The sequence below is a fragment of the Lissotriton vulgaris genome, chromosome 2_1 (assembly GCF_964263255.1).
Source record: "Lissotriton vulgaris chromosome 2_1, aLisVul1.2, whole genome shotgun sequence".
Classification (NCBI taxonomy): domain Eukaryota; kingdom Metazoa; phylum Chordata; class Amphibia; order Caudata; family Salamandridae; genus Lissotriton; species Lissotriton vulgaris.
The window spans coordinates 1,150,435,845-1,150,455,922 of NC_141687.1; the positions used below are offsets into that span (position 1 = coordinate 1,150,435,845).

The following is a 20,078-nucleotide window of genomic DNA, read 5'->3' on the forward strand; positions in this document are numbered from 1 at the left end:
TGGAAGTTCTTTTAGATACGGTAGTATTTCAGACGTATCTGTAAGCGCAAAAGTGAAGCATTGCTGGAGTGTGTCACAAAAATGAAGCTACTCCAGCAATGCATCCTTTCACATGGGGCCAAGCCCCATGTGAAAGGGCCTGCATACCTGCTGTGAAACAGGCGTAATATTTGGAAGCAACAGCGTCATAAAAGTGACGCGGTGATATTTCATAGATTTCACTGCGTCACCTCTACGACCCTTTCTTGCGTCAATACGTCCCTTTTGCATACATTACACGTGACGTAGGAATAATGTGGCGCAGGGGCTTACAAAGTGACGCATCTACCTAGATGCGCCAATTTTGTAAATATGACTAAATAAGGTGCATTTTTTACTGGACTGATGTGTCACAAAAAGTGACGCTCTGGTGGCGTTAAAGTGACGCATGGCTTCATAAATGAGGCCTTCAGTCTTCAACTCCAGCAATGCATCTTTTCTTACCCTTCCACACCCCCGTTCCTTTTCAACATTTTCTTTGAATATCAACATTCCCCATATTCACTCTTCTTCTCCTTACTTTCCTTCCCAACACTCACCTTCTTTCAGTTCCCCTACTTCACTTCCTTTCTCCTCTCATACCTTTTTGTTCTTTCTTACTCATTTTCCTTTCCATTATCAATGCACTCCATTTCACTTACTCTTTTTCATTTTTTTAAGAATATAGCTCTTTGATGAGAATTGGAGGTAGTTCTGAAAAGAACTTTTTGTTTTCTTCTTTTTTCAAAACAGGAACAAAAACAGGGAATGGAAACTACTCAACAGGAGCAAAAAAAACAAAAAAAAATTAGGGGTGGGAACAGCAGTGATGATTCTCCAATGCTCAAACCATGAGCTGGACACTTTGCTCCCCATAGGCAAGGAGTTGATTGCAGTATCTTCATCTCAGGACACCATTGTTAAAAGCAGGTTGAATATTTGACACGAGCTCCTGCGATTGCCCCCTCCCAGACGTAGTTGCTCTTCCGGTGGATGTAGAGGCCCGATTACTGGGAACCTCTTGTGCCAGAGCCCTGACACTTTCCCGGGCAAAATTCTGGGGGTGCCTCCTCTCCACATGCCGGATCATCGTAAAGTTCCCAAAAGAGTATTTTTTTTTGGGTCACCCCATGACAGGACTTGTTTGCAGATCCTGCACTCCACTTTTGGAGCATTCACCTTTTTCTGGTTAGGTGGCATTTTAAAAAATTTCCAAATAAAATGCTCCTTCACCTTTGGCTGAGGAGGCTCTTCATTGATGAATTCTGGCTCTTCATCACTGCTGGATTCTCTGGCAGCCATGGTAAACTAAGAAAGATCCAGGAGCAAAAAACAGGTCTTTCAGTCACAAAAGTGAAAGAAGAAGTGAAGAAAATGGGTGGGGATTTCATTCTTTGTAAAAAAAAACTGTTAGCAACCAATGAAAAGGGTTATTTTAAGGTCACATGACTTGACGCGCGGACACTGCGCGCACCGGAGCGCTTCCGGGTGCGCACACGTGGCGCGAACATAGGCGCTTCCGGGGCGCATATGCGGCGCGAACGTGGGCGCTTCCGGGGCGCATACGCGGTGCGAACGTAGGCGCTTCCGCGGGCGCTTACGCTGCGCGCCGAAGTGACGTCTTTATAGTTTAACGGAAATGCTAAATCATTTTCATTTCCTTATAAAAAAAACTGCTTTTATTTGTATGGTACGAAATGTTTTGCGTTATTATTAAATTTTCATTCATATTTTTTTCACAAACGAAATGGGTGCGCTTTCCGGAGAGCTTACTGGAGCGCGCACCCAGAGCGCTCCAGGAAAAAATGATTAAAAAAAAAAAAACTTACAAACGAATACTTACACCAAACAGCAAATTTATTACAAAAACTTAGGTTAGAAACTCGATATAGAAAGGAATTAGCATTTAAAAAACCTATGAAAGTCACTGAAAAAACCATAGGTTTCACACCAGTTATAGTTAGGAATTAGCATTTGAAAAACCTATTAAATTCACTGAAAAAACCATAGGTTTCACACCATTTATAGTTAGCTGGAAATTTTACTGACATAAAACCATTGAAATTCCCACGTTATAGTTAGTTCGACTCACTATAACTTGCGCGCCTGCAATGCACTGCTGATGACGTCACATATTACATCACTCATGACATGGTCAGTGACATCACTCATGACATCACTGATGACACCATCCTTATGACAGAGTGACAGACCTCCTTTCAGTGTAATGTAAGCCTTGAAACACATATTCAAAAATAGTTTTTAACATTTTCAAAAAAATGGAGATACCCATACCAGTTACAACAAACAATTCAGTAAGTCCACCATCTATATACACATCCACTCATTCACCAACAGTTCTATATAGTCACTCATACATATACTCACTCATTATATGTAGTGATACACCTAGACATCCTGTTACACTTCGACAGTCATCCAAAAGTTACTCACACACATATTCACACATGCAAAAAAACTATTGAACATCCATTTATTTGCATATACAGCAATACACACACTACCACTTTACTTCTAAGGAAACTTACACATACTTACTCTCTTAAACAATCACTTATAGAAACACATTCTTATTTAAACAGGAACTCTTACAATCTCTCACCTTCACATATACTCACTTATATAAATCAATACTCACATATACTAGATTAAAACATGTGTCGTTACTGAAAAAGACAATAGTGAGACAGTCGTTTACTCACTAACATACACATATACACACTCATCCATCCATACAGTTTTGTACATATGCTGTCTTCAAAACACATACAAACAGTGAGTCAGTCACCAACCCATACAGCCACTTATACACAAAGTGAAACACTGATACTTACATTTCAATATTTAAAATTTACTTGCTAATATATGTATTCACTAAGATACACTTAATAAGGCAGTTAACCAACCAATCAATTCTTATAAAAACAAACATCCATTTACACACTTATTTAACCATTTATTCTTCCATCGTCCTTTACAAATACATATATAAAACATATATGTTTTTCAGAAAGACACACATTCACTGGATGGTGTCATCAGTGATGTCATGAGTGATGTCACTGACCATGTCATGAGTGATGTAATATGTGACGTCATCAGCAGTGCACTGCAGGCGCGCAAGTCATAGTGAGTCCAACTAACTATAACGTGGGAATTTCAATGGTTTTATGTCAGTAAAATTTCCAGCTAACTATAACTGGTGTGAAACCTATGTTTTTTTCAGTGAATATATATATATATATATATATATATATATATATATATATATATATATATATATATATATATATATATATATATATATATATATATATATATATATATATATATATATATATAATCCAGTAGTACTCCACAATGTGCTTAGAGAAGGAAGTACAGAAACATGTATTTCCAAAAGAGTTTGTCCAATTGTATTTGTGCACTCTGTTCTTCATAACACAACAGTTCTGCTGCTAAGTTGTTCCGGAGAAGGACTCCAAAAATAATCAGATCTTAAGTGGTAATTTAAGGTTGTTCTAGAATGATGATGAGAATAGAGGAAGTGTTTGTCCGGTACCTTTATATTGGGCAATGGTAAACTCTTTTATTTGCAACGCTTCGACAATGCAAAACTGCAGTATGAACCACAATATGAAAAGCAAGTATTCTTACTACTACATTTACTACTACTACTAATAATAATTTAATATATTTTGATTTGTAATAATTATTATTCATGGAAGCTTGAAATCCCAATATAAAAATGTTTTGGGGTGTTATTACTACTGCCACGTTCTCAAATCCCTAACATATCACAAGGAAATCGAAATAGGAAAGGTACAATATACAATATATGTTATTACAGTCGAGTTCTGACATCACAAAGCCTGCTTCCGGAGCCAGGAGACACTGCCAACAGCAACTTCGTGTGCAGAACATTAAAAGAGCTCAATTGAAATCTCGTTATCCAGCCCCACTTTGTAAAACTTTTTTTTAAAGCTTTCTTTTGTTTAATTCATTAGCTGCTTGTGATAAAAAAAATGATTTAATGAATTGCTAGGGTTAAATAAATGCTTGTTACCCACACCTTAACCACAAAAGTAGTGGTGATGCAGATTATGCATAAAATTGCTCAAGAAATCAGTTTGCAAGAATTTACAAGCTGCATTTTGATGTTTCTTCCCACGGTACAGATCCTATTTGTTTACACTTTTTTTCTGCAACCATGCGATCTCTTTGGTTAGAAGAAGAACAATGATTTACGCAGGGGGTTTAAGTACATCCAATTACAGTGTGCAGCTTCTTGCTGGAGCAGAGACTGGTGACAAATGTTGGCACCTCTGCCAGCTCGTCTTGTTTGCAGGCAGAATTCTGCACTGCCCTGGCAAATCAGTTGGCATCAGGATAGCTTTCCTGCCTTGGGCTCTCAAACAGGATGTTGCAAGTAGAGTCGGAGTGCAAGGAAAGGAGCTTCCGGTCGGCACTGAGACAGTGCCAAGGTGGCACAGCAGAGGTGGTTTAAGGCAACGATTTCTGTGTGGATGAGAAGACTTTAGCAAATGTTGGAGACACTGGGTTGACTGCTTTACTGTTTTGAAGAACAGCCATTTTTATTTAATGCTCTTTATCAAGTCGTATACAACATCCCTAATAAAGAACTTGGTCCAGCTAGTCACAATGTTCCTATTTGGGTACAGGAAATGTCTAGTCGCCATTCGTGCTAGTGCTCTGAATTGTATCACCGAGACCGGCCACACATTTGGGCATCACTCTTAGATCCCCGTTCACCCCAATGAGGATTGAGCGTATCTGTACAAGCGATCACGGCAACAGCATACTCACCCTTCATAAGTAGCTGGTTAAGGATATAGGTGTCTGCATGACCGCGCCTTTTCATGTTATGCCTTGGTTGGAAGGAAAGGAAACTTGGATCTTCTGGTAGTTAATGGTCACATATCAGAAATATTCCTAATCAACGATGCAGTGGATTCTACTAAACAACCTAGCATTGTATGTTCATTATATAAACCAGCACCCTGTTTTGGAGTAAGAATGTATTCACATCTAGTGTCTTTTTCGCCTTAAGTGAATTGACCATGCAACGACATTTTGATAATTTGGAGGATGGCCTTTACATGGAAGTGCCACTTCCAAACATTTTGAAAGCCTTTTTCCCCCTTCAATCGGCTTCTAGTACGCGCACAACGTGATACTCACGCCTCAAAACCACTGCAACATCCATTTCTACCCACACTCTTTGACCCTGTGCCATCCCCATATATTGACAGAATCCAGTTATGTTGTCCAAGGCGTAGATTTCTTCATATCAAACACAATAATTCAACATAACCACTACTAGAGTATAAGTATCCTACTTGGTTATACATGCTTCACACGTTAGTGTCCTTCATAAGTCAAAGGCACTAAGATATTAAAATAGTTATTACATTTTCAGCATAGCATCAAGCTAACCATTCTCTTGTACACTCTACATTATGCTGGCAGCCCACAACGCGCTACAGCAAACTATTGCATTACCTGAAGCAGGGCACCGCATACCGCACCAGCCCTCAGAGGTACCTGAAAATTGCAAAACCTTCCCACATACACATATCAAAGGCACCATAACATTGTAATAGTCCTCACAGATGAGCATAGCATTAAGTTGTCCCTAGTCTCAAATCCTCTGCTGTGCACATTGTGCCGGCAGGCCACAACGTGCTACAACAAACCATTGCCTTACTTGAAAACCAGGGCTTCCCATAGCGCACCGGCCCACCGAGGTACCTGAACACAGGCAGCCTCCCCAAGATTCATCTCAGTCCTTAAGGAACGTGTTAGGGTGGTAGAGTTGAGGACCACCAGCAGGCCGGTCCCTTTCTCTGCCAATCCACTAAATACTTCGGTCCTACCCCGTCATGGGGTCCATCCAGTCACTCAACCTCCCTTGTTGAGCATGCCCTTAGTTGTTAACTGTTAGCGCTCCGCCACAGGGTGAGAAGCTCCAACATGTTTCAGATCATCCAAATCTTGGCAGTGTGGGTAGCTTGCATCACAGGAAAATCTGACCACATTTGAACTGCACACTTCACAGCTGCACAGTTTAGCTCGGGTTCCTGCTCAAGGTGTTATATTTGTTGCTCAAAGCTTTCTACCTCGCTGGCCTAGGCCGCCCCTGGCCTGATTTCACCAACGGTCTATCCCGATCCTGACATTTCATCTCTGCTTCCCTTTTCTCACCATTGTCTGATACAGCAAGAAGAAACGCAATGACCCAAAATGTGGAATTCTGCCCCTTTTGATGTATACCAGATCCCTAATCTCACGGGTTTCAAGAAAAGGTTTAAAATTCATTTGTCAAACTGCCCATTTGTTTTTATTGTTGTAGCGCCATGTTGCCCTTGAGTAACTTTGCACTCTATAAATAAATAAATACATAAACAAAACTTTCCATTTTGAGCTTCAGTCACTGATGAACTTTTAGCACCGCCAACCCCAGAATGCTGAGTTTTTCGTCAAGCCCAGAATGCTGAGTTTTTGAGCTGTGAATGTTGGCAATGATCCGGGAGGGATCAGTGTAATTTTGATATAGAAGACCCCCATCTCTAGATCATATGCAAATGGGACAAAATATCAATAAATCGAGAAGAGTAGGGTACTTTGCGGTGCTTTACACATCGAAGTAGTGAGTGTGGAGAAGTAGGCACCCAATTAATCCCTAGTAACACTGAAGAAATAAAGGACACCAATCTCTCCAGATGTGCCCCCCAACTCCTTCCACAGAAGCCAGCTTTGTGCCATAAGATGTTCATCCACTGTTTCAGAGGCTAAGTACCAGTCCAGGTGGGATGACCTGGCAAGATGTCCTCGTCCAGTAATGCAGTGTCGCGCATCAACCACGTCTAGCATTCCCTTTTCCAAACCTAAATTGACAAATGTCCACTTTGCTGATCCTGGGGTGATTGAAATTGATGCTGCACTATTGTTGCACTATGCGGTCTAACTTCAGAACGTACCTCTATAGCAACATATGCGTGTTTTTATTATTTTCTGCTGGTTTTTCAAATTTTGGGACAAAAGCTTACATTCAATTTACCCTTGGAATGCATACTTGATTAAAAAATCTGAGATGACAGATCATAAAAATAGGTATATTTCAGAAACTAGCGTTACTTTACCTAGATTTTGGTTCTGCCATTCTATAGGCCTCAAAAGGCTATTCTATAATGCTCCCCGCAAGCTGTATCAACCAACAGAGCATTCATAGCCTTCTCAGATAGGCTGTATGATTGGGCAACGGAGCAATGAGTCGCATGCAAAATATTTATTCGGAGTGGGTTGCTATACTTTCTGCCTCATGAATATTAATGAGGCAATCCATATTTTATGATCTACTTTTAATTGCTGCAAATGTAGGGATGGAGGACTACAATGGACAGCATACCTCCTTCCCAGCATTTGCATTACCAGGGAGTCCATTTTTCAAGCTGCCTGTGTCCCTTAAATGAACAGGTGTGGATTTAAAAATAAATATTGAGATGTTGGAAACACATTCTAGGGAGAATGTAGTGATGGCCTGCCATGATCCGCTAATGGGAAGCTCTCCCACTAGAACAACATCCCCTTTGTGAATTTTTTAACACCCAAACATGTGGATGAGTAAATGAGCAAATTGGTCTACGACCACAGTTGCCACCACAAACTGCTCACTCGTACATTCCATTATGACTCATATATATATGGGGACATTACTACTATCGACCCTCTTATTTACAATTCATAATGGGTTCCAAAACACCTCAAGTGAGTCAAAAGATTAGAATTTTCTGACTTATTAAGTGGGTTCTGCATCTAACAAAGCACATTTGTTGTGGTTGTAACACCTGTGTTTTTGCAATCCATATTCTTTGTGACTGATAAGTGTTTTGTCCAAGAGCCCCTCTGCTGAGACCCACCTTGGGACATAATGACCCAGTAAAAGTAAATAAATTAGTCATCAAAGAACGCCTGACAAGTGATTAAAGACTTGGAACTTTTGGAACCCACAGTAACCTGGAGCAAGAATAAAACTAATACCTAGTATTCCAAGTTATCAGCTTATTTAACTTAACATGTCAGTTCTATTTGAAAACATAGACTGCAAAATCATAACAATGAAAATACAATCTATCAAAATATCAGCCATACATTTACGTCTCCCTATTTACATTTTCACTAGCTTTAAATTCTTAAATTGAGTGAAACTCACTTCTTGCCTGTTGCAGGACTGGGATAAATTACTAGTTTAACTAAAGTCCTAACTTTTTTGTAAGCAAATGCTTGATGGTGGAACAGTTTATGTGCATTAGGAAATGTATGTAGAGGTATATTTCGCATGGCAGGTATTTTATCAGTTAATGTTTTTGATAATGTTTATGTACTCTGCTTTTGTTTTGTTGTTTTTTCTGTAAAGGGGGAGGTAGCCAAACTAAGGGCCTTCACAGTGATGACAGATATCCTGTCTGCCGAAATATAAAGTTCATAGGGCATAATGGGATTTAAATTTCGGCAGAAGGGATATCCGTCACCATTGTGACAGAGTAACCCATCAACTAAGATCTAAATTAGGCCCTAAATCTAAATTACTTGCACTAGTCTTAATATAATTAATTGATTACTACCTTAGTTTTGGTGTTTCATTTATCACTAGGGGACTGGTGATCATTGTCACCTTCCACTAGATATCTTATGTAGTGCTTTGTAGATTTGTCCAAAGTTCACAAACTTAAGATGTTCCAAAGATTTTGAATGCGCTCAACTTTGCTCTACAGTTCTACCACAAATAAACCGCTGTTTCATTGTGTTTTGATTAAAAAATCTTCAACCATTGAGTGAAGGTCAGGAAGTTGACGAAGGTTTAAGAAAAATTCACAAATTAAGTAGAAGCAAAGATGGAAAAAGAAGTGCATCCAAAATCTCATCCTGAGGGTTATGCTGTCGTCGATGGCCCATAGTGGGGGTTGACAGGTGATCATCCATATATTGTAGTAGTTCAGATAAAAGAAGGATTGACATATCCAAAATTTTGGGTCTTTTAGGACCAGTCGGTAGATTTGAATGTCTTGGGTTGTTGTCGATGTGCAAAGTAGGATATTGAAAAATGTTTATTTCTATATTTTATTAGTGTAGGCACCTTCCTTCACCGTGATTACTTTTATGATTCTCTAAATTACCTAACAATATTCTGAGACATTTCAATAGGTCGGTAATTGGTCCCTTTCCTTCTCTCTGGCCTTTGTCACTAGACATGCTTTAGCTGCACTTTACTCCCTCTTTATTTAGATATGGGTTGCAATTGTAGTTGATTCCTCTCTCTCCCCGCCTACAGTTGCTCACAGTATATATTTAAAATCATTTTACTGGAGATACCATGTGAACCTTAAGATTCATGATACTGTGGATTTTCTTTCTGCCCCTGTATTTGTATTTTTTTCAAGATTCTACTCCTTGGCTGGATATGTTACTTTAATACCCTGTTCTTTGATTGGAAGTCTTCACTAAACTTCATCTCTTACCAGATGTCATCAAGCAGTGCAGGCTTTAGCATGTTATGACGAATATATGACGTTACAATGCAAACAATTACAATGCATACCTTTACAACGCGGTTTTTACATCACAACCACCATTACAACCCATGATTTTACAACGCATGCCATTACAACGCATTTTTAGAAATTACCATTACAACGCATACCATTAAAATGTATAATACTTTTAAGGCAACAGTGGGGTAAGTGCTGGATAGTGTAGGGGTAAAAATTACTATTCCGACTCCAGTGAATGCAACAGCAGGGTAAGTGTTGGATAGTGTAGGGGTAAAAATGACTATTCCCACTCCAGTGAGTGCAACAGTAGGGTAAGTGCTGGATAGTGTGGGGGTAAAACTACTATCTCTATGTATCCCAAAACCCATACCCATCCTAAAACTAAAATAAAATCCCCATTAATTACCTTATAATGTGTTGTTATTGTATGCATTGTAATGGTATGCATTGTAATGGCATGCGTTGTGGTGTCATGTGTTGTAATGGCATGCGTTGTTAAGGGAGTTGTGTTGTAACAGCTGCGTTGTAAAGGTTGTGCGTTGTAATGACAGTGTTGTAATGGTTGTGTCCTGTTATGACCGGTGCCCCTGCACTGGGCGCCAAGATCAAGGTCATATCAGACTGACCTGAGAAAAGAACAGCCTGAACACCTCTTTGTGTCCAAGGCATTATCCACAATAATTACAAAGACATGATACGTCTAGTGGTTAATGCACTTGAGTGAGTAATCTACAATGTGTTTAGTCACAGATTTAACTCATGATATAGTAGCATACATGGTTAATGTTCCTGTTGCAAAGCATAAGGTGTGACATGTACATCACAGATTAGTATTACATTTCACATATCGCAGTGGGTTATCGCATTTGTCACACAGATCCTTTTGTTACTTGGACTTCATAAGTAACAATCCTTCTAATATAGAACATTAATCTATGACCTGGCATCAAAGAGCTACATATAAAAAAATTAAAAGCATAGGTCTAGAACCTTGTTTTCCACTCAAACTTTTGTTATTCTAAAGGTCCCGAAAGGGGTTCCTTTGTGTAGCAATTCAGTTTTATTAGTAGAATACCCAGTCGTTTTAAGCTTTTGAGGCAGATTTACTAACACCTTGCACCTCTTACAAAAGTGATGCTAACCTGGTGCAAAATGTTGTTTTAGGGCTTACTTTCCATTTGAAATCCAGAATTACTTTGGACAGTAAACTGGCAGCAAGTACCACAATGGGGTATACCGTGGGCGGTACATTGACATTCCCCTGCACTTACCCATGAATTTTGATACTAATCCCTTTCTACTAGCTTTGGTAGAAACGGATTGGCATAAAAAAAAATTGGACCTCGGAGGCAGGCGTAAAATTGGAGAAAATATTTATTTTCTCCAAACCTTTTCAACTTTGCATGTGTGCTGCACTATCCAGCACACATAGAGAATTGTAAAGTATTAAACTTTGGCAAAATGCATATACTTTTATACTGGAAGGCTACCCTTCCAGTATAAAACCTAAGCCAGCATAAAGCCTAAACTTATTTTTGTTGTAAAGGTGCAAGACAGCCTAAATTATGCCAGCAGTAGAGGAGAGAGCAGCAGCAACATATCTAAATGCATATGGTTCTGCTGCACTCGCTCTCCTTTTCACACTACATGGCAACTTTGGTTATTGCGCATCTTAAGAACGTAGTTATTCTGCCCCTTCGTTTCTCTAGGCCAAACCAGCTTAATATATAATGCCTACCACTATGCATGACATGTGGCTCATTTACCTTTTAAACTAGAATACTAACAAAGGTTCAAGCGCATAATTATACAAAGCATAAATATAACAAATATAGAAATGTAATACAATAAAAGAATAAAATACACTCGAGAAAATTATATCACAATAAACAAATCGTAAAAAAGAATACTGATACCTGTGCACAATTAAAAAATATAATCAACTTTGAAAAAGACCATAGTATGAAAAGAGAATACAATCTTAATCTAATGGTGCTCGCACAATTGCACAAAAAAACCAGGTCAGGAAACACAATTAACAGTGTAAACAAAATAACAATGGCAGAGGTAGATAAATTCACAAAAATTGCTGATTGGACAGAACCCAAAACCAGGAGAGGCCATTAATGCATCTTCTTGAGTAGGTGCTAAAGCTAAGCGTTAACGGTAACCAAATCAAGGAGGTTCCAAATGAGTCAGGAGTCCAGTTGTAAAGGTACTGGAAGAGAGGAGGAGCAGGTGCCTTTTTAGACGCTGCTCCCAATACGCCGGCATTGTTTGTACAGCGTCCCAAATCGATGCAGGCCCATAGTTCAGGGTTGTTGAGTACACCTTAATTATTATTTATTATTTTTATTTATATTCCTGGTGTATCCATTAATTCTGGTCACTTACAATCATCGGTCAATAAATCTGACAGTTCCCGAGACATCCATAGTCTGTCCGCAGCTCTATACCATCAGTGAGCAGTGCCTTTTTAGACACTGCTCCCAACGCGCCGGCATTGCTTCTACGGTGTCCGAAATTGATGCATGTTTGCAATTCTGTTTAGATATTAAATTATCCTTCTTTGGGCCTGCCATTGAGTCTGTACTGACATTGATGTGAGGGTCGAGATTTGTTCCAATGCCTTCCTCCTCCTCTCTTCTAGTACTTTTACGACTGGACTTGGACTGCTGATTCATACGGAGCCTACTTGATGACATTTATTCTTCTACTGGCCGTAAATTCATAAGCCTATATTCTTGAAGGAGATTTTATACAAAATTCTCTTTTGGATGCTCTGTCAATTGTATTGTTTGTCCTGATGATGACCATACCAATTTAATTTGGCAAAAACGCCATTGACGCCTAGCTCTGGCACCTACTCAAGAAGATGCATGAATTGCCTCTCCTGGTTTTGTGTTCTGTCAGATCAGCGTTTTCTTATTTTTGTGAATTTAATCTACCTTTGACATTGTTCTTTTGTTTGCACTGTTAATTTTTTTTCTGATCTTATTTTTTGTCAAATTGTGCAAGCACCATTAGTTTAAGATTGTATTGTCTTTTTATACTGTGGTTTTAGTAAAATTTGTTTATGTCTTTTAATTGTGCACGAGTATCAGAATTATTTCTCCAATTTCTTACGATTTGTTTTTTGTGATATAATTTTCTCCAGTATATTTCATTCTTTTATTGGATTACTTTCTATATTTGTTGTATTTATCCTTTGTATAAATATGTGCTTGAATCTTTGTTAGCATTATAGTTTTCAATTTGCCCCAGGTTCAGGTAATAGGCTGCCCTTGTTTGATGCAACCATCCATTACCTTGTAGTCCTCATTGTCTTACCATTTCCTATTCACTGATTTGCACACTTATATAACTCATTGTCTCTGTATGATATGTTTGTGATGTAACACGCTCTGACATTCTACATTGGGATACGTAGTGCTATAAAATAAATGTGGTCGCGATTGTGCATGCCCGATCGATCAGTGCACTGGGAAACGCTGACCAGTGATTAAATCAGGAGCATGTCTATTACCTACTCCGCTTAACGCCTGGGAATCCACCATGACTTGGCCCGCCCGTACATTCAGTGCACTTGGACACACTGACCGGGCACACCGAGAGATTTCTTACCAATCCGCGCGCGACTCAAGGCTAGCTGTGGATCTACCCGCACTACTCTCCCCATTTAAATGCCGACTTGAAGAGATACCGGTCTCCTGCATTCTACTAAATAAATACAGCTCCTTGCCGTGGACCCAGTGCTGATATTGATAGGAGTCCTCCACACTGCATTAGTTTCTTCCCATAATTGAAGAGGAACATCCTTGGCCCTGAGTAGAATCCCTTTTGACTAATAGGGATTCGAAACGCGTAGGCCTCTGTCTTATGGTCTGCTCTGGTAAATTCAAGTGTTGAGTTACACCACATTTGAGTTCATTTTGAGTGCACAACTTTGATGAAATGTCCCTTGATAATTGTCATTGCCACTAATTCTTTGGAGTGTACTATTTTTTAGAGACTGTTTTGTAAATTTCAGTTTGATTAAGAGAGCAGTTCCGTTCCTTTTACTTTTCACACTGGTACATTTGTCACTCCAGATTGTGTTGAGTATTGTACGAATGCATGTATGTGAGTTGAATGACTGTGATATGTTTGACTAGTGAAAGTGTGTGTGTAATTTTATTGTGCTGTGTCCAATTCACTCTATATATATTTATGTAACTTTTTTGAAATAACCCATATGTTGCATTTTTTCATTGACATGGAATAAATAGCTATTAATTGGCAAATCCCGGTTGAGAATAGTTTTTCTTCTCTGGAAGCCATTTAATGTTTGAAATTGTCATATCAGTTTTGGCATATCTTTCGGTTATGTTATTATAAAATAAATGTGAACATTTTGCTAAGCAAAGATGATTGACACCATTGAAGGATGTTAGTGAGGGAATCTGTGAAGAAGGAGGTCATGGGGTGTGCCACAAACGCTGTTGCACCAGATACCGCCAACACTAAAGCTTGGCCTGTCCTTAAGAATGTAAAACCAATGTGACATGTCAATGTATTCACCAATTTTACCCCTTCTTCATCTTATCTGTCTATTTCTTCTTGGTGATTATAGGCGACAGAGAGTGGCACAATAAGGAATTGGCACAAGTTCTACTTCTATGACACTGACCGATTCATGTTAGATATTTTTGCTGATCATAGTCTTTGATTATTGTCCTGTTTTAGCTCTCACAGTAGTGAATTACGTGCTGTTTGTAGCTTCTGTCTATTTCTGATTGGTCCTTGGGCATGCTATGATCCAGTTCCTTTAGACATGGCACAGAAGCTGGCCGTTTCCTGTGGGTATGAGAACAATCTACGGGTATAATACACATCACTTTTTTTTTAAGTGTTTAGTGGGGATAATTTGGCCCCAGGGCACTTGAGCGCTTCACAAGAGAAACTGATTATGTTTCACATTTTTGGCAGGTGGAGATTAGAGTTGCAGGATGTTGTGTGGAGGCTGGGATTCGTACTTGGTTGCTCAGTTTCAAAGTTAAATGAAAAAAGAACAATTGACGGGCAGAATGCAGAACAATGTCATGCATTCACCCCAGTACAGAGATCTGGGCCTAAATCCATCGTTTTTTTGCTCACCATGCCATTCCAGTTTGAACCTAGCCATATGCAAATCAGTCTTAACCCTGTGCCTCATGGGAACAGTCCAGCCCAAACTGCCAGGCCAGGTCCTCCCTGGACTGGAAACAAGCATTCTAGGACCGGTTTCGAGGTTCCACACCTCATCGGCCAGGATAACTTGACTCCCGTGGCATGGAGAGCACAGGACCCAGGTCTGGGAATACTCGGGGTGACAAATGCAAAAGTCAGAGGCACTAGCTGCTAAGTCACAGTTCCTCCCTGATGATGAGTGTTCTCAACCTTCACTTCATTGCATTCCCATAGCAGCAAGAGAACTCAATATGTCTGTATGCATTCACTCTATATGTATTCTGCAAAAATACTAGTCACTGGGTACCTGGAGGAGTGAGAGATGCACTGCCATTCCCCTGGCAGGTGATAATTTTCTTGTCTGTGTATTACATTTCTCACAAAGTGCGATATGGTACCGCTTTCACAGTGGCAGAGGCACAAATGTGATAAATGGAATAATGTATGATGGGAAAAAGTGGGAGCTCAGGTTGAACCTTAATTAAAAGCAAAATGTAACCTCTTTATTTCGGCTCTTAGGCCGAAGAGATAGCAAAGAGAAAAGAAAATACATAAAGTTGATAAACACTCTATCAACTGATAAAATGTATGTATGAGAAACATAAAATCGCAGCATACCAGCATTATTTGTAGTTAGACGGTTCGAGTGTTATCATTAAAAAATCAGCAATAAAAGTTAGTTACTATGATTATGCGAATTAAAATCCTAATTACAGTAAAATACACAATTCACATAGAATACAAATATTAAAACGTATATAAGGGAAACACAGATAAAAAGTCTTTAATATTCCTTGAAGACCTCAAAGTTTTTAACTCCAGGGGAACTGATACTACGAGCAGACACCAATCAGTCCCTCTTCTCTGGGTAAGATGAACATCACATTGAACTGGAGTCTAACACGGCTGAAAGAACCAGAACTGCACAACTCCCATTCAGAGGGACCAACATTGGCAGACTACTAACCACATCTTCTTCAGAGCAGATGCATCTAATATAGGACTACAGACAATAACCTACCTTTCTATGCGGCAGGAAACTCATATTTTAGGGCGCAAGAGTAGAAATTACAAAGAGTATGATGGTGGGTGTTATCATGTAGGAGGTTGGTTGTGTGGATGTATGATTTTGGGTGCATTATGTTGTTGGTTTGAAAGTATTGTTGATTCTATATTGTTAGTTACGTGATGTATGTTTTCACTGTGTGCATGTACGATGGTGGCTCTGTTGGCATATTGTGTTTTTTATGTTTTGGTATATGGTGGTGCTCTGGTAAACATTTAATGGTGAGTGTGTTGTATAATTATGTTTTATGATGTTGGTTGTGTTTGCCTATGGTGAGGTTGTGGCATATGAAGTTTATACTGATGTATGTTGGTGGATGTTTTGTCATCATGTTGGTTGTGTGATGTTTAATTACGTGTCTGGTTGCAAAACATACTGTGTGTGTATGATGGTTGATGTTGTGGCCTATGATATTGCTTGTGTGAACATTTACTGGTTTTGTGGAGGTATAATGGTGGGTGTGTTGGCATACAACTGTGGTTGTGGGGATGTATTATCGTGGGTATGTTGATGTATGATACTAGGTGTGGTAGTGGCAATGCTGGGTTCCTGGTGGCAATGGTACTTCTGATAATAATCATGCTTATGGTTCAGAAGGTGGCAAGGGTAATGATGGGAGTGGTAATAATGTTTTAATGTAGTTGGTGGTAATGGTGGTAGTCGTGGTGGTGAAGATGGTGGTGGTAGTGGTATAGGTGAAAATAGTGGTGCACTTCTCCTGGTGGTAGTGGTAATGATGCTTTTGGTAATGATTCTGGCGATGCTAATGGTGGTAATGATGGTGATTGTAATGGCGGTGGTAATGGTGTTGGTAATGGTGTTTGAAGTGGCATTAATCATTGTGGTGGAAATGGTGGTAATGATAATGGTGGTGTTAGTAACACTGGTTGCAATCATGGTACTGGAAATGGCGACTGATAATGGTAGTGGTTGTGGTAATTGTGCTGTGGTGGGAGTAACGTTGGTGGTAATGGTGGCGATAAAAGTGATGATGTTAGTGGGGTTAGTTGTAATGGGTAGCACCAGTAACACACCTTTGGGTTCATCTTACACACCTTCCCTAAATTTTGGTTTTATGTAAAACATTAGGAGAAAAAAATATAAAGCCTGGTAATTGATGGGTTGCTTCTTTTCCACCTTACAATCACTGTGCTCAATTGCTTTTTGTATCTCTTTCGATGTTTGTGAAATGTTCTGAGGTGGTGGGGTTCCCATAAATGCTTTGGGATGGGCTATTAGAGGCCACTACCTCCCACCTTGCTAAAGGTGAAAGGTTATTTTTTAATTACTGCACCTTATTTGCCCAAAGGCATGGGTAGTATGCGCCCTCAATGCCACAGCTAGCCTTGCCATGTTATGTTATCATATTTCTAAAGCACATGGTTACTCCAGAATGGAGTGTCCGTGCGCGCTAGGATGTCAGACTGCTATGGATGCGCCAATTGGGAAAAGATGGGCTTACAAAATAAGCACACTGATGCTCCATGAGCTTTTTTTAAACCAACCCTTGTCTCTGGGCAAGTCAAGATGGTTAGTAGGACATTTCCAAGCCCCCTGCCCACGCCTACTGCAAAGGGGTTGTGTTTAAACGCCTCTTCCCCAAAACCCTTGTATTCAGTTTCATTCCCAACTTAGATAAGGGAGGAAAGAACAGAGAGCAAAACCCCAACACTTTGTCAAATGGGGAAGGGATGTGTCATTCACAGGGGCAGAGTCCAGCAATCTGGATGAATACACTGTCACTCTTTCTACATTTTAGAATCAAATTCCCTTCCTTTTACAGGCAAGTCGAAAAGGTTTGGACACACATCACACCTCCCCGGCCCTTAGGCAAGGCTGTGAAGGGGAGGAGGGGGTAAGGGCTTGGCTGTCTAATGCTGTCCTGTTCCTGGCCAGACCTGGGAGGTTAGGGGCTAATGGTTTTATTGTTAATTATTTATTTATTTACTTACTCATTTTGCACACGCCTGTCATTTAGGCCAGGGCTAGATGCTTATATACAAACAGGCATAAATGCCCACATATGAATAATGTAGCATTGGCTCTCCTGTGTGCTTTATTTCTTTTTGTGTTTTTTCTTCCCTATGTTTTTGTACATTGAGAGGATAACCCCGTACGGGTGCCCAGTGTGCATACATATTGCATTGTACCTGCGTGCTGTTCCATTTTGTCTTCAACTTGTGTATTGAAGAGTGTATCTACTTTCACTTGTGCCATGCTCGCTGGCATTGTGGCATTTATCTCCGCAACTGCTGGGCAGATTTTCACCAAAAGGATACCGGCTGCTTAAATGCCTATGGTTACATGAAATTTTGATGAACATTTGTTCAGAGTGGTTAAAAATGTATAAACATTTACAATTAGAAGTCACATTCTATTTGCGCCAAGTCACCTATTTTGGAACCTACTTAAAAATTGCTTGTTAATTGATCGCCACCAAATACGGCATGCTTTCTATTTCAAGGGGCGTAGCTTCATTGGGGGGTGGGGTGGGGGGAGTTTGGGGTGTTACAGCCCCGCCAATAAATGTATTTTATGATAAATAGTCGGGTATTGTGAGAGGTCACTACATACACATAAAAAAACGTGCATACGCTGTCTCCCTCTATATTGTTTACTTTACATAATATTGTGCTTTCTCTCTTAGCACTCCTACCAACCTGCATTCCCCTCCCTTTCCACCGCCCCTTAGGCCCCTCTCATGCACCCTGCTGGTCCTATAATGTATAATGTATTTAAACACTTTGCACCTGATTGTCAGAAAACCTGAAGCCGACACCTCCCAGTCTTACTGACCAAGCTATGCCCCAGCCTATTTCCCCCAAGTTTTAAGCAGATTAGTCAAAGCGTCGCAAATTTATTTATTGTAGAAAAGGGGATTTTCTATGGGGTACAACCATAACTAAAGCGATGCAGCTGTGCCTCTGGAACGTATAGCTACAGCAATATCTATCTATCTATCTATCTATCTATCTATCTATCTATCTATCTATCTTGTATTTGTAAAGCGTATGTTCAGTCCTTGGGGCATAATGGCATTGAATAACAGGTAAATCCACAAAGTCTATAGGGCACTCACAATCATTGTCCGTGATGTCATAAATGAAGTCATTTGAGATGTCATCAGGGATGCCATTAATAATATAATTTAACATGTCATGAGTGCTGTATTAAGTGAGGTCATGAGCTGCAAGTGATGGGCACAGATTATAGTTAGTTCACTAAATTATAACGGATGAAGTTTAGTCTTTTAAAATTACATTTTATCTTAATTCAACAACTAACAATAATGCCACCTTAACCTTTGATTTTTTTCACAGAATTCTTTTTTTTAATCATATTCTTATTTGCGCATCTGCTTAAGCCCATTGGGCAATTTGCGGTGAACCCCACCACTGCTCACATCTTTAGCCATACACAGTGGGGATGTGGCCACAGGTCAGGCCCTGTACCCAACCTCTTGGGGGAGCCTAACCCACACACAGGGCACAGCGTTCATTCATGTGCAGTGGGGATGGGGAGGTTAGGCAAAGCCCTGGCAACTAGCCATGCCTTGTATCCAGCTCCCCTTGAGTGGACAACACCCAATGCACAATGCCTTCAGCCAGCCCTGAGCCAAATCCCCATAACCAGCCAACTCCCCTGCATGAACTGACGACCACTTGTTGCACTCAGCCCTCATCCATGTACATTGGTGGGTTGGCCCTGCACCCAACCCATTGCTCGTAGCCAACCCACACTGTTTCTGGCATATGACCTGCGCAGTGGTGGTTGACCACTGCCACTGACTTTTGACCAGACCCTTATAATTATTTCAAAAGTTTTTTTAAGTACTATTGTACCAGCACCGCAGTACCACACTGAGGCCTTGCTGAATACCACAGTTCCAGTAGCTGGAACACTGGTAGTCACAAACATAAACATTTCTTTTTAAGTTTAACTTAAATGGCCTTCTGGTCAGGGTGTGCCCACATGTCCCCTTTATGTGTCCTTTCATTCTTTTTCAGGACTGGGACTCAGTCCCTGAGTCCTGAATTGACAGGCGCAACATCTGAGAAAATGCTGCCATGCTGCCGGGGAGATGAATTGGCCTAACGGCTAGGGCGGTCGACCTCGTTCAAGTCTTGGCTATGACGCTGAACATCCTGTGATTCTGGGCAAATCACTTAATCTCCCCATGCCTAACAAAAAAG

At 40.1% G+C, this 20,078-nt stretch overlaps 1 protein-coding gene across 1 annotated transcript in view; it reads left to right on the forward strand.

Moving 5' to 3' along the window:
• HIVEP3 (HIVEP zinc finger 3) overlaps positions 1 to 20,078 on the forward strand; it is a 2,131,558-nt gene that overhangs the window by 1,047,920 nt on the left and 1,063,560 nt on the right. The window contains exon 5 of the mRNA XM_086956857.1: positions 19,893 to 20,078. The gene's annotated coding sequence lies outside the window, so the exon portion shown is untranslated. The remainder of the gene's footprint in view (positions 1 to 19,892) is intronic.